The 12,373-nt window shown below is 38.3% G+C and overlaps 1 pseudogene; it reads left to right on the top strand.

Moving 5' to 3' along the window:
- Positions 1-3,910: 3,910 nt before the first annotated feature.
- Positions 3,911-4,644, top strand: LOC140856897 (uncharacterized; annotated as a pseudogene).
- The last annotated feature ends 7,729 nt before the right edge of the window (positions 4,645-12,373 follow it).

Raw genomic sequence — 12,373 nt, 5'->3', positions numbered from 1 at the left:
CAATAAGGGCTCAGCATAGGCATTTGTTTGATCCCGCACTTTTCACATGCCCGAACGATGAAGATCTAGAGAATGAAGTCCGTGTAATTATTGAAAATGAAGCATATCAAATACAAGCACCAGATAACATATTAGTGCCAGATGATACGATTGACATAGAATAATTACAAAGAGATGACTATGAACCTGAGGATGTTTCTATTGTTGGATCGTCGATAAGGGCACGGGCACAAGCACGATCCAATAATAACTTCATTAACGACGATGATGATAGCACTTCAGGGTCGAAGTCTTCTATGACTCCCGTCGAAGATGACTATATGGACACAAGTTCAGAATCTGAGAACAATAATTAATATGAATAAGTAATTTAATTTATTTTTTTTGTTATATCATGTAATACTTGAGTTTTTTTGATTACGTGCTGATTTAAATTATTTTAATCATTGCAGCATCATGACTGGTCCTGGATGTAGATGTTCACGGGGTAGGCAGCAGGCTCCGCTTGATGATACACATCCTCACTTTAGCATTTTGCATGATGAGTCAGAGGATTTAGATGAGACTCAATTGTCCGAGTCCACAGAGCAGACTAGTGCTCAGCTAGAGCTTGCCCAGCCGGAGGTCATGGCACTGCAGCATCATCCCCTTACAGGTACATCTCTATCAATTTATAAACCATATATATTTTTTTGTTATATGCATTTAGTGATACATGATATATGTTTATTTCACCAATTTTTACATGTAGGAACACAGCATCGACGTGCAGTGGGTGGTCCTAGTAGGGGTCTTGTTTTGGAAAAATATGTGCATACACACAATGAAAAATCAAGGTACAGATATTTCGAGATCATCCGGTTGGCACAGAGGCTAGTATCGTCGCAAATGAGATCAGTTTGTATATGTGAAATTATTTTTCATGGGCTGCTGAAAGTTTCAAGCATGTAGCTCCTCGATACCGTGATGCTCTAGTCTCTCACATCAAGGTAAGAATTAAATTTGGATATCTTGCATATCATTACATGATCCATATTATTTTTGGTTATATAAATAAATTTTTTATTATATGAATAATTTCATATATTTGCTTTTTGGTATGATGACTGTGTAGGATAATATTGACTTCGAGGATTGCACCGACGAAGAAGTGACGGCATGTATTCTCAAAATGGCTGTAAATAGATACAGAGATCGGCGATGTAGGCTTCATAAATACTGCAATGAGCTGCAGGCGAAGGAGATTAATTCTGTGACCCAGCCATACAGAAATTGGGCTGGATCTAGTGACGATTGGCGGTGGTTATGTGAGCATTTTGGAAGTGAGGCATTTCAGGTATGTCTAGTGTTTCAAGTTATTTTAATTTTATTATGTCCTTTATTGGTTATAATTATATGTATTTTGTAGTGATGATCGGAGGCGAATAAGGTGAATAGGAGTAAGATTGATTCTATTCACACGCAAGGAAGTGCCTCTTTTACACAGGGAATGAAGAAGATAGTACGTAACTACATTTGCAATCATACTTTGTAACTTCTTATTAAATATTTATATTATTTTGATATCTTTTTTTTCTTTTTTTTTTATTTGAACAGGGACTATCCGGAGTCGACGTCTATGCTAAATTCTATCAAAACAAGAGTGGCGAGTTCGTGATCGAGGAGGCGAGGCAGCGTCATGTAAGTATCATTACTCTACATTTTGAATACTTTTAAAGAGTTTGAAAAAAATTTATGATTTTATTTGGTTTATTGTGAAGGAAAAAATGTTAGAATTGAGAGAGCAGGCGACGAGGGAGGTTGGATCTGACGGTGATACTGGATCGCAGCAAGTTTGTTTGATGACAGATGATACGATTTTGGATACCGTCCTCGGGCGGCAGCTAGGATCTGGTCATAGCATGCGGTCCAAAAAATCACGTAGTTCGTCATCCGATCGGTCTGATGATGCATCGGTACCAGAGGCAGTTAGGACATCCATGAGCATGATGCAAGATCAGATTAGTTACTGGATGAATCGTAGTCAGACACTCGAGAGAATAGTAGCTGCGGTGGCGGGATGGCTCGGTATTGATGCTTCTGAGTTAGCACCTCTACAGTCACATGATGCCGCCTCTACACCACCATCGCGACACATATCGGATCAGGGATCAATGCCTGGAGAAGGAAACGAGGCCAACCAGTCAGATCATACCTAGTTTGTAGTTATTTTAAATTTAAAATGGTGTATGGACTTATATTTTTGTATATGACAAAGATGGTTATGAAACTTTTTGATACTTGGAATTGGTATTTTGAATTAGAATATTTTTATTATGTTAATATATTATTTATTTAAAATATATTTGATCAAAGAATTTGTATTTGAGCAGATTTTTTTTGAAAAAAAAATAAAAATTTAATTTTTTATCCAAAATTTATTTTAGCAACGAAATATTAATTTCGTCGCAAAAAAATTTGTGAACCCAAAAAAGTAAAATTTTTATTATACATCGTGATGAAATTTTTTATTTCGTTACTATTTTTGCGACGAAAAAATAGTTTCGTCGCTAAAAATTTTAATTTTTTTGCGACGAAATTTTTATTTCGTCGCAATTATAGCGACGAATTTTTTTATTTCGTCGTCCTTATAGCGACGAAATTTTTCTTTCATCGCCATTATAGCGACGAAATTTTTTTCATCACAATTATTGCAACGAAATTTTTGCGACAAATTTTGTTTGCGATTAATTCCGTCGCTAAGTTTTACGACGAATTTCGTTTTCGTCGCAAAAAATTACGACGAAAGGAAAGTTTCGTCGCAAAAAATAAGAGAATATTTTTTTTAATCACTATATTTAGCGATGAAATTATTTTTATTGTAATTTTAGCAACAAAAATTTAAACTCTTGCGACAAAATATTTTCGTCGCTAATATAGCACATACTTCGTCGTCTAGGTTTACTATTTTTTGCGACGAAATAAAATCGTTTCGTCGCTAAGGTCTTTTGCTACGAGGCTTTCTCTACAAATTTTTAGCGATGATATATTTCGTCGCAAATATTTTTAGCGAAGAAAATATGATTTTTAGCGATGAAAAAATTTCGTCGTAAAAAATTAAATTTCTTGTAGTGCATGTATAGAGAATTATAGAATAATAAGCACCTTATGACCGAAAGCTGGTATTATCATTATTGTCTATCAAATTGTATAATTATATTATTATTTAATTTGATGTTTATATCATGGACAATTTGTTAGTCACTAAAGTGGCCAAATTGGAAAGTTTTAATTAATATCAAATTAAATAACTCAGTTAATCATGCTTATGTGATGCTTATGCTTAAGATGACATGATGATACATGTAATGGGTATACTGAAGTTCATTGATTATAAAATATTTAAGAATCATCCAAAGATTGATTAATTAATTTTATGTCTATGAACATGATTGTGGTTACTTAATATACTTAGTTAGATATGTTTAGTCTATCCAAAGATAGCAAACATGTTTAATTAAAGTATATATAATTATCAATTATGTGAAAACAAAATTAAGCATCAATTATGTTTATTTTTGTATGTTGTTGCTTCACCCAAAGGAGAACTTCAATATGCACGTATTGTTATGAATGATATTTGAATCTGCTTTATGTGTTTAAATTACAACTCAAAGCATAATGTATGATATGCATTTAATATATTTTTTCAGTATCTAGTTCTATTGCTCTTCATTGGCAAGCTATGTCCATAGTGAAATTCAATGGGCTTAATTTTTCTGAATGGTGTGAGCAAATTCAGTTTCACCTAGATGTTCTGTGTCTTGATTGGGCACTCCTAACTGATAAGTGCACTACTCTTACCGAGTCTAGTAGTGCTGAACAAAGGTCTTTTCATGAGGCTTGGGAAAGATCAAATAGGCTAAGCTTAATGCTTATGCGAATGACTGTGGCTAGCAACATTAAGGCTACAATTCCTAAAACTGAAAATGCTAAAGAATACCTAAAATATGTGGAAGATATCTCCCGGTCTGATTCTGCTGATAAGTCACTTACTAGGACACTAATGGATATGTTAACCACCATTAAGTTTGATGATTCTCGTACCATGCATGAGCGTGTCACTGAAATTACAAATACAGCAGCAAGATTGAGATCCATGGGGATGGAAGTGAGCGCAAGTTTCCTTGTGCAGTTTATCATAAACTCATTGTCTTCTAAATATGGTCTATTCCAAATGAGTTACAATACTATAAAGGACAAATGGAATGTGAATGAACTGCAAAGTATGCTTATTCAGGAGGAAGCAAGGAATTCACTCAATTAATCTCGTGGGTCGGCAAGGTGCCGGAAAGAAATCCGAGAAAAAGAAAGAAAAGGGCAAGCAAGGAACACATAAGGTTAATGTGTCGTCTGCTCCAATCCACAAGAAGGAATCGAAGAATGATAAGTGTCATTTCTGCAAAAAATTTGGATACTATCAGAAAGATTGCTTGAAATGTAAGGCATGGTTCGAAAAGAAAGATAAGCCTAGTGCTTTTGTATGTTTCGAATCTAATTTAGCAGAAGTTTTTTATAATACTTGGTGGATTAATTTTGATTGTACCACTCATGTTACTAATATGATGTAGGATTCCTTACGATCCAAACTATAAATCCAAATAAAAGTTTATTTTCATGGGAAATCGAGTCAAAGCTCCAGTTGAAGCCATTAAAACTTATCGTTTGATTTTAGATACTGGACACCATTTAGATCTTTTCCAAACTCTTTATGTTCCTTCTATTTTTAGAAATTTAACCTCTTTGTCCAAATTTGATACAACTGGATATTCTTTTAAATTTAGAAATGGATGTTTCAGTTTGTTTAAACATAATCATCTTATTGGTTCCGGTGTTCTTTGTGATGGTTTATATAAATTAAAGCTAGATAATCTTTTTGCTGAAACTCTATTAACATTGCATCATAATATTGGTACTAAATGTGTTTAGTGAATAAAAGTTCAGCTTACTTGTAGCACAAGCGTTTGGGTCACATATCCAAAGAAAGAATAGTAAGATTAGTAAAGAATGAAATCCTTTCAGATTTGGATTTTACTATCTTGATATTTGTATTGATTGTATTAAAAAAAATATACAAAGCACACCCTTAAAAAAGAAGCCACAAGAAGCACACAGCTTCTTGAAATTATACACACTGATATATGTGGACTTTTGATATTTCATCTTTTGGTAAGAAAATATTTTATCACCTTTATTGATGATTTTTCACATTATGGCTATATCTATTTGTTGCATGAAAAATCTCAATCAGTAGACGCCTTAGAGATGTTTATTAATGAGGTTGAAAAACAACTAGATAGAAAGGTAAAATTATCAGGTCTGATAGAGGTGGTGAATATTATGGAAAGCATGATAAAACTAGACAATGTCCTGATCCATTTGCTAAGTTTCTTGAAAAGCATGGCATATATGCTCAATACATAATATCAGGTACACCCCAATAGAATGGTGTTGCAGAAAGCTAACTGTACTTTAATAGACATAATTAGGAGTATGTTGAGTTATTCTTTTTTACCCTTATCATTGTGGATGTATGTTTTAAAGACTGCCATGCACGTGCTAAATAGGGTTCCTAGTAAGATAGTTTCAAAGACTGTTTATAAACTATGGATAGAAAGAAATCCAATTTGAGGCACTTACATATTTGGGGTTGCCCGTGGAAGTAAGAATTTATAATCTACATGAAAAGAAATTGGATTCAAGAACAACCTGTGAATTCTTCATTGATTATCCAAAAAAATCTAAAAGGTATAGATTTTATTTTCTGACCATAGTATGAGAATTATTGAAATTGGAAATGCTAGGTTCATAGAAAATGATGAATTAGTGGGAGTATGGAACCACATAAAGTGTGTTGGGTGGATGTCTGATCAGGACACCACCTCCAGATTTTTACAATACCACGTGATGCAGCAGGAAGAAAGAAAAATAAAATAAAAATAATCAAAATATGTGGATCAGCCACAAAAGGCTCACCTCCATAGGCATACAAACTTCACTATAAAAAAAAATTTACAAGAGGAGACCTCATCCTCAACCCTTGTACATCCAATTTCTCTCTCACAAAAGTTTTCCTCATAAAATCTCTCTCTTGGAAGACCCCTGAACCTCTGAAGTGCTTAAGTCCGCTGTCCCGGAGCCCTACCCCTGCTCTCTCAGCAACGCGCACTCTTTTCTCTCTTCACGGGTTCCGTACGTCCACAGCTTCCTGCGGCAAAACAGCAGAGCACCCAAAAAAAAAACCCATGTTTTTGTCCTTTTATAGGCTTAAAACGTGACTTAGATTAGGTTTAGAACTCCTTAATCAAGCCCAATTAAGTATCAAACCTTGGATCAATACTGGGAAGCACCTAGGCCCTCTGATCGCACTCTAGTCCATGGAATAGTTTCGTGGACCACAGAAATGCCTAAAAAACATCCAGACGGTCCACAGACCCGGTCATGGACCGTCCGATCCACAGTGGATCGGGTACAGGGCCTAGGCACGGCGCCTGGGCCTAGGGCCGCCCCCCCGCTCCCGCACCGGACGCCTGGGCCGGGCCGTGCCTCGCGCGCACATGCACATGGGCTGGGCCGTGCACCGCCCCTGCGTTCTCACCGCCGGCACTCCGTCCGCCCGCGCCTATCGCCAGCGGCCCTCCACCGTCTCGGGTCTCGTGCCGACTTCAAAAGCTCGTATCTTTTCCATCCGAGCTCCGTTTGAGGTGATCTTATCTCGTTAGACTCTGTTTTTCATCACGAACCTCACTGTGAGCTCAATGTGAGCTAAATCTAAAGGCATCAAATTCTAATAATCTCCATCTCGACTCGATATTCGGCCTCCTCCTAACTCCGAGAGCTTCTAAATCTCTTCGTCCCCATGCCCTGGGCAATCGCCTGCTGATATGGATGGGCAAACATGAGAGTCGAGCCAGGCTGCTCGATCCCATCTCCATCGTATGCTGTGCTCCTCCTGACCTGAGATCTACTCGAAGCATCATCCTGTGGCAATAGGAATCTCACCTTGCGACGTCGCCTCTCGTCCTCCCGAGTCTCTTGTCTCGTGTCCGATCCGCCTCCACCTGGAGCTCCACCTCGATCTGACTCCATCTGGCTCCCGAAGCTCCACCTCACACTAGACTTCTGTCAGGTAATAATGTCCTCTGCTCTCCTTCTTCCTCTCCAGCACAATCCTATCGCTGCGTAGCACCCTCAGGATTCTTCCACCAGCTACCGTTTTGTAGCCTCTCGAATCCAGTCTGCTAAGTGAGATAAGATTCCGTCTGAAATCAGATATGTATCGAACCTCTCCCAATCTCCTCACTGCACCATCCATGTGTCCTCCAGCTGACCGTCTCGATGCTTCTGATCGCACAGCTCGATCCATCCGGCAGATATACAGTGCCCTCACTGTTCTCCAAAAAGTCAAACTGCTTCTCTCTGTAACATACAAGATAGGGACATGCAGAATCTAATATCCACTGCTGGGAAGAAGTAGATACCTCATCGGATATCTCCAGGACATCTCCATCTGAATCGCTGTCAGCCATCGCCACAGCAGCCATCGTTCGATTTTTGAGTTGAGGACAATCTCTGACTAGATGCCCCAACTCCTCACACTGGTAACACTTGATTTTGCTCAAGTCCCTCCTGGACTTGGACCGTCCTCATCGCGACCTTCTGTCGCTCCGTCTATCGCCTCCTGCTCCTCCAAAAATCATGAAAGCTGAGCTACCATCACCTGAGCTCGAAGCTGGGTTCACCCTCCTAAGAACCTCATTCTGGAGTATCACCGCGGTGACCTCGTCATCTTGATAGTGCTCTTCCCCATTAGAAGAGCAGTCCCCAAGGACTCTTACGAAGGTGGAAGGATGCTAGTAACACCAGCATCCTGGTCTTCTCTTCAACATTCTCACCAATGCTGAGGAGGTCGATGAAGATCTTCTGGAAGTGGCTTAGATGCTCTTGCATGCTCTATCCCTCAGTCATCTGCAGTTGGTAGAATACCAACAGAAGAAAAAAATATTGGTGAGAGACTTCGCCATGTACAACTCCTCGAACTTCGACCACAGCACCATCGAAAAAGTCTCGCTCAGCACATGGATCACCATCTCATCTGTCAGGTACATGCGGATGGTACTCACGCCTGCATCTATAGCCGTTTCCAATCCCACACCTCCATGGTGGTTGGTTTCTCATCGCACAAGAGAGCATCGATCAACCCCTGTTGGATGAGCACGTCCTTCACCCTTGCCTGCCATAAGGAGAAATTACTCTTACCATCAAACTTGTTGATCTCCATCTTGATTGATCCTGTCTTCTTCATCTTCAGTCTTGCTCACCACCGCTGCAATCTGCATCTTTGTACCACCTCACTCTGATACCATTTTTGAGTGGATGTCTGACCAGGACACCATCATTCAGGATCTTTACAGTACCACACGATGCAGCAGAAAGAAAGAAGAAATAAAACAAAAGCAATCAAAATACGTGAATCAGCCACAAAAGGGCTCACCTCTACGGGGCATGCAAACTTTACTATAAAAAAAAAATTATAAGAGGAGACCTTACCCTCAACCCTTGTACACCCAATTTTTCTCTCACAGAAATTTTCGTCACAAAAGTTTTCTCTCTTAGAAGACCCCTAACCCCTGAAGTGCCTGACGTCCACTATCCGGAGCCCTGCCCCTGCTCTCTCAGCAACGCGCACTCCTTTCTCTCTTCACGGTTCCGTATGTCCACAGCTTCCTGTGGCAAAATAGCAGAGCACCCAAAAAAAAACCCACTGTTCCTATCCTTTTATAGGCTTAAAAATGACTTAGATTAGGTTTAGAACTCCTTAATCAAGCCCAATTAAGCCTCAAACCGTTGGATCAATACCGGGAAGCGCCTAGGCCCTCCGATCGCGCTCCGGTCCACGAAATAGTTCCATGAACCGTGAAAAAGTCCAAGCGATCCACAACCCAGCCGTGGATCATCCGGTCCACGGTGGATTGGGGTACAGGGCCCAGGCACGGTGCCTGGGCCTGGGCCGGCCCGCATGCACGGGCATGGGCCGCACCCGCGCCGGGCACCTGGGCCCGGGCTGCGCCTCGCGCGTGCATGCCCGTGAGCTGGGCTGCGCGCCGCCTCTTGCGGCCGACCTGCGCCACTCCGCGGCCCGCCGCCGGCCGCCGGGGTCCTCCACCGCCTCGAGTCTCATGCTGACTTCAAAAGCTCGTATCTCCTCCATCCGAGCTTCGTTTGGGGTGATCTTGATCTCGTTAGACTCTGTTTTTCATCGCGAACCTCACTGTGGGCTCAATGTGGGCTGAATCTCAAGGCATCAAATCCTAACAAAGTAAAAATCCAAGAAGTTAGGGTGCAAGTTCCTCTACCTATAACTTCTTCTCAAATTTTTGTTCCTACAGAACACTGACAATTTGCAAGAATAACAAATAAATGACTAAACTCGGCATAATGAAGTTGTTGCCAATGAACCTATAGTGGATAACCCACGTGAAGTAGCATTAAGAAGGTCCCAAAGACAAAGAAAATCTATTATTTCTGATGATTATGTGGTTTATTTACAAGAGTTAGAAAATGACCTAGGAATTGATAAAGATTCAGTTTCATTTTCACAAGCCACTAAAAGTGAAAATTCTATTAAATGGTTAGATGCCATGAAAGAAGAGTATAGAACCACATAAAGTGGAAATGCTAGGTTCATAGAAAATGACAAAATTAGTGGGAGTATGGAACCACATAAAGTGGAAATCCAAGAAATTAGGGTGCAAGTTCCTTTACCTATAACTTCTTCTCAAATTTTTGTTCCTACAGTTGTGGAACACTTTGACAATTTACAAAAACAACAAATAAACGACCAAACTCGGCATAATGAAGTTGTTGCCAATGAACCTATAGTGGATGAACCACGTGAAGTAACATTAAGAAGGTCCTAAAGACAAAGAAAATCTATTATTTCTGATGATTATGTGGTTTATTTACAGGAGTTAGAAAATGACCTAGGAATTGACAAAGATTTAGTTTTATTTTCACAAGCCACTAAAAGTGAAAATTCTATTAAATGGTTAGACGCCATGAAAGAAGAGTTAAAATTCATGGACCATAATGGAGTCTGGGATCTCATTGAATTGCCCTAAGGTTGTGAAAGAGTCGGTTGTAAATGGATTTTTAAGACCAAACATGATTCAAATGGCAATATCGAACGATATAAAGCTAGACTCGTTGCCAAGGGTTACACTCAAAAGGATGGCGTTGACTATAATGGGACATTTTCTCCTATTTCTAAAAAAAACTCATTTAGAATTATTATGGCAATGGTAGCCATTATGATTTAGTGCTCCACCAAATGGATGTGAAAACTATCTTGCTTTATGAAAATTTAGAGGAAGAAGTCTATATAGATCAACCCAAAGGGTTTTTAGTTGAAGGAAAGGAATACATAGTGTGTAAACTTAAGAAGTCAATATATGGACTTAAAAAGCTTCCTGACAATGGTATCTTAAGTTCAATGATATTATTGTTTATTTTGGATTTACAGAAAATATAGTTGATCGGTGTATATATCTGAAGATCAGTAGAAGCAAATTTATATTTTTGATTCTGTATATTGATGATATCTTACTTGCTGCTAATGATCTTGGCTTACTACATGAGACCAAAAAATTTCTCTCTAAAAAATTTGAAACGAAAGATATAGGTGAGGCATCCTATATGATAGGAATTGAAATATTTCGTGATAGATCACAGGGATTGTTAAGGTTGTCTCAGAAAGCATATATCAATAAAGTTCTAGAGTGATCCAAGATGGAAAAGTGCTCTACAAATGTTGTTTCAATTCAGAAAGGTGATAAATTCAGCCTTATGTAATGCCCAAAGAATGAATTGGAATGCACAAAAATGGAAAAGATTCCTTATGCATCTATTGTTGGGAGTTTGATGTACGCATGGATTTGTACCAGATCAGACATCAGTTTGCTATTGGAATGCTAGACAATATCAAAGTAATCCAGGATTGGATCACTGGAAGGCAGCAAAGAAAGTATTGAGATACTTACAAGGAACGAAAGATCACATGCTCATTTATAGGAGATTTGATCATCTTAAGGTGATTGGGTATTCAGATTCAGATTATACTAGATGTGTTGACATAAAAAAAAAATTCACATTTGGCTATTTGTTCCTCTTAGCTGGAGGAGCAATCTCATGAAGAGTGCGACACAGTTTGTCATTGCTGCATCCACTATGGAAGCTGAGTTTGTGGCATGCTTTGAGGCCACTATTTATGATTTATGGCTATGGAATTTTATTTCAGGACTTGAAATTATCGACAGTATTGCCAAGTCACTAAAAATTTATTATGATAATACTGCAGCAGTCTTCTTTTTAAAAAATGATAATATTCAAAGGGTACTAAACACATGAAAGTAAAATACTTTGCCGTTAAAGAAGAAGTTCAGAAGCAAAGTGTCTCAATTGAGCACATTAGCATCAATTTATGATTGCTGATCCATTAACAAAAGGATTGCTGCCAAAAGCATTTAATAAACATGTCGAAAGAATAGGCATTAATTGTTGGGTACCATTATTGGTATTATGTTATTGTTTCGTGTATTTAGCAGTCTGAGCTCATTTAAGTAATCTTTCTGATATTTAAACATCCTGTTATTTATTGTTGGTAGATATACATGCTGAAATTATGTGAAGATAGCAGGATTTGTCTTTGATGAAGACATTATTATTGGACTATTATGATATATCTCATTATAGGTCATGTTAAGTTTTGAACTAATATCATGATACATAGAAGGAATTATGTTAACCTAATGACATAAGACCGCTATGATCCATATTAGTTTTGGCTTAATGATGATTAATGTTATGACCAATATAAGAAAGGATTTAGCTTTTACTATGCATATTATGTTTTATTATTAAACCATGATAACGTCACATGGGCCAAGTGGGAGAAATGTTAGTTATTTCTTTAGTGGCCCACGTTAAATAAAAGGGTTATTTAATTATGGTTTAATAAATTAAGTGCTAAATTCCTATTAGTCAGTTAAGGAGATATTGTTCGTTAATGGAAAGTGACTCCTAAAGGAAATCTTATTTACAACTGAGTCCTCTCTCTGCCAAAGATATAGACAGTTTTCTTTCCATCAGAAAACCGTACTTCAAGATCAAGAAGGCCAAGAGAGACAAATACAGTTCTTTAGAAAGAACATTCTTGTGATCGACAATCTTCAAGTATTTTATGATAGATCAAGGTACGTTATCTTTAAATTTGTTTAGAATGTGAAAATTATAAAGTTCAAGACCTTGGACATAAAGGTTTATGCAAAATTCAGAT

Source organism: Elaeis guineensis, chromosome 4 (genome assembly GCF_000442705.2).
Source record: "Elaeis guineensis isolate ETL-2024a chromosome 4, EG11, whole genome shotgun sequence".
Classification (NCBI taxonomy): domain Eukaryota; kingdom Viridiplantae; phylum Streptophyta; class Magnoliopsida; order Arecales; family Arecaceae; genus Elaeis; species Elaeis guineensis.
Note: the sequence above shows the minus strand (reverse complement) of the source record. Positions and strands in the feature narration are given on the sequence as shown.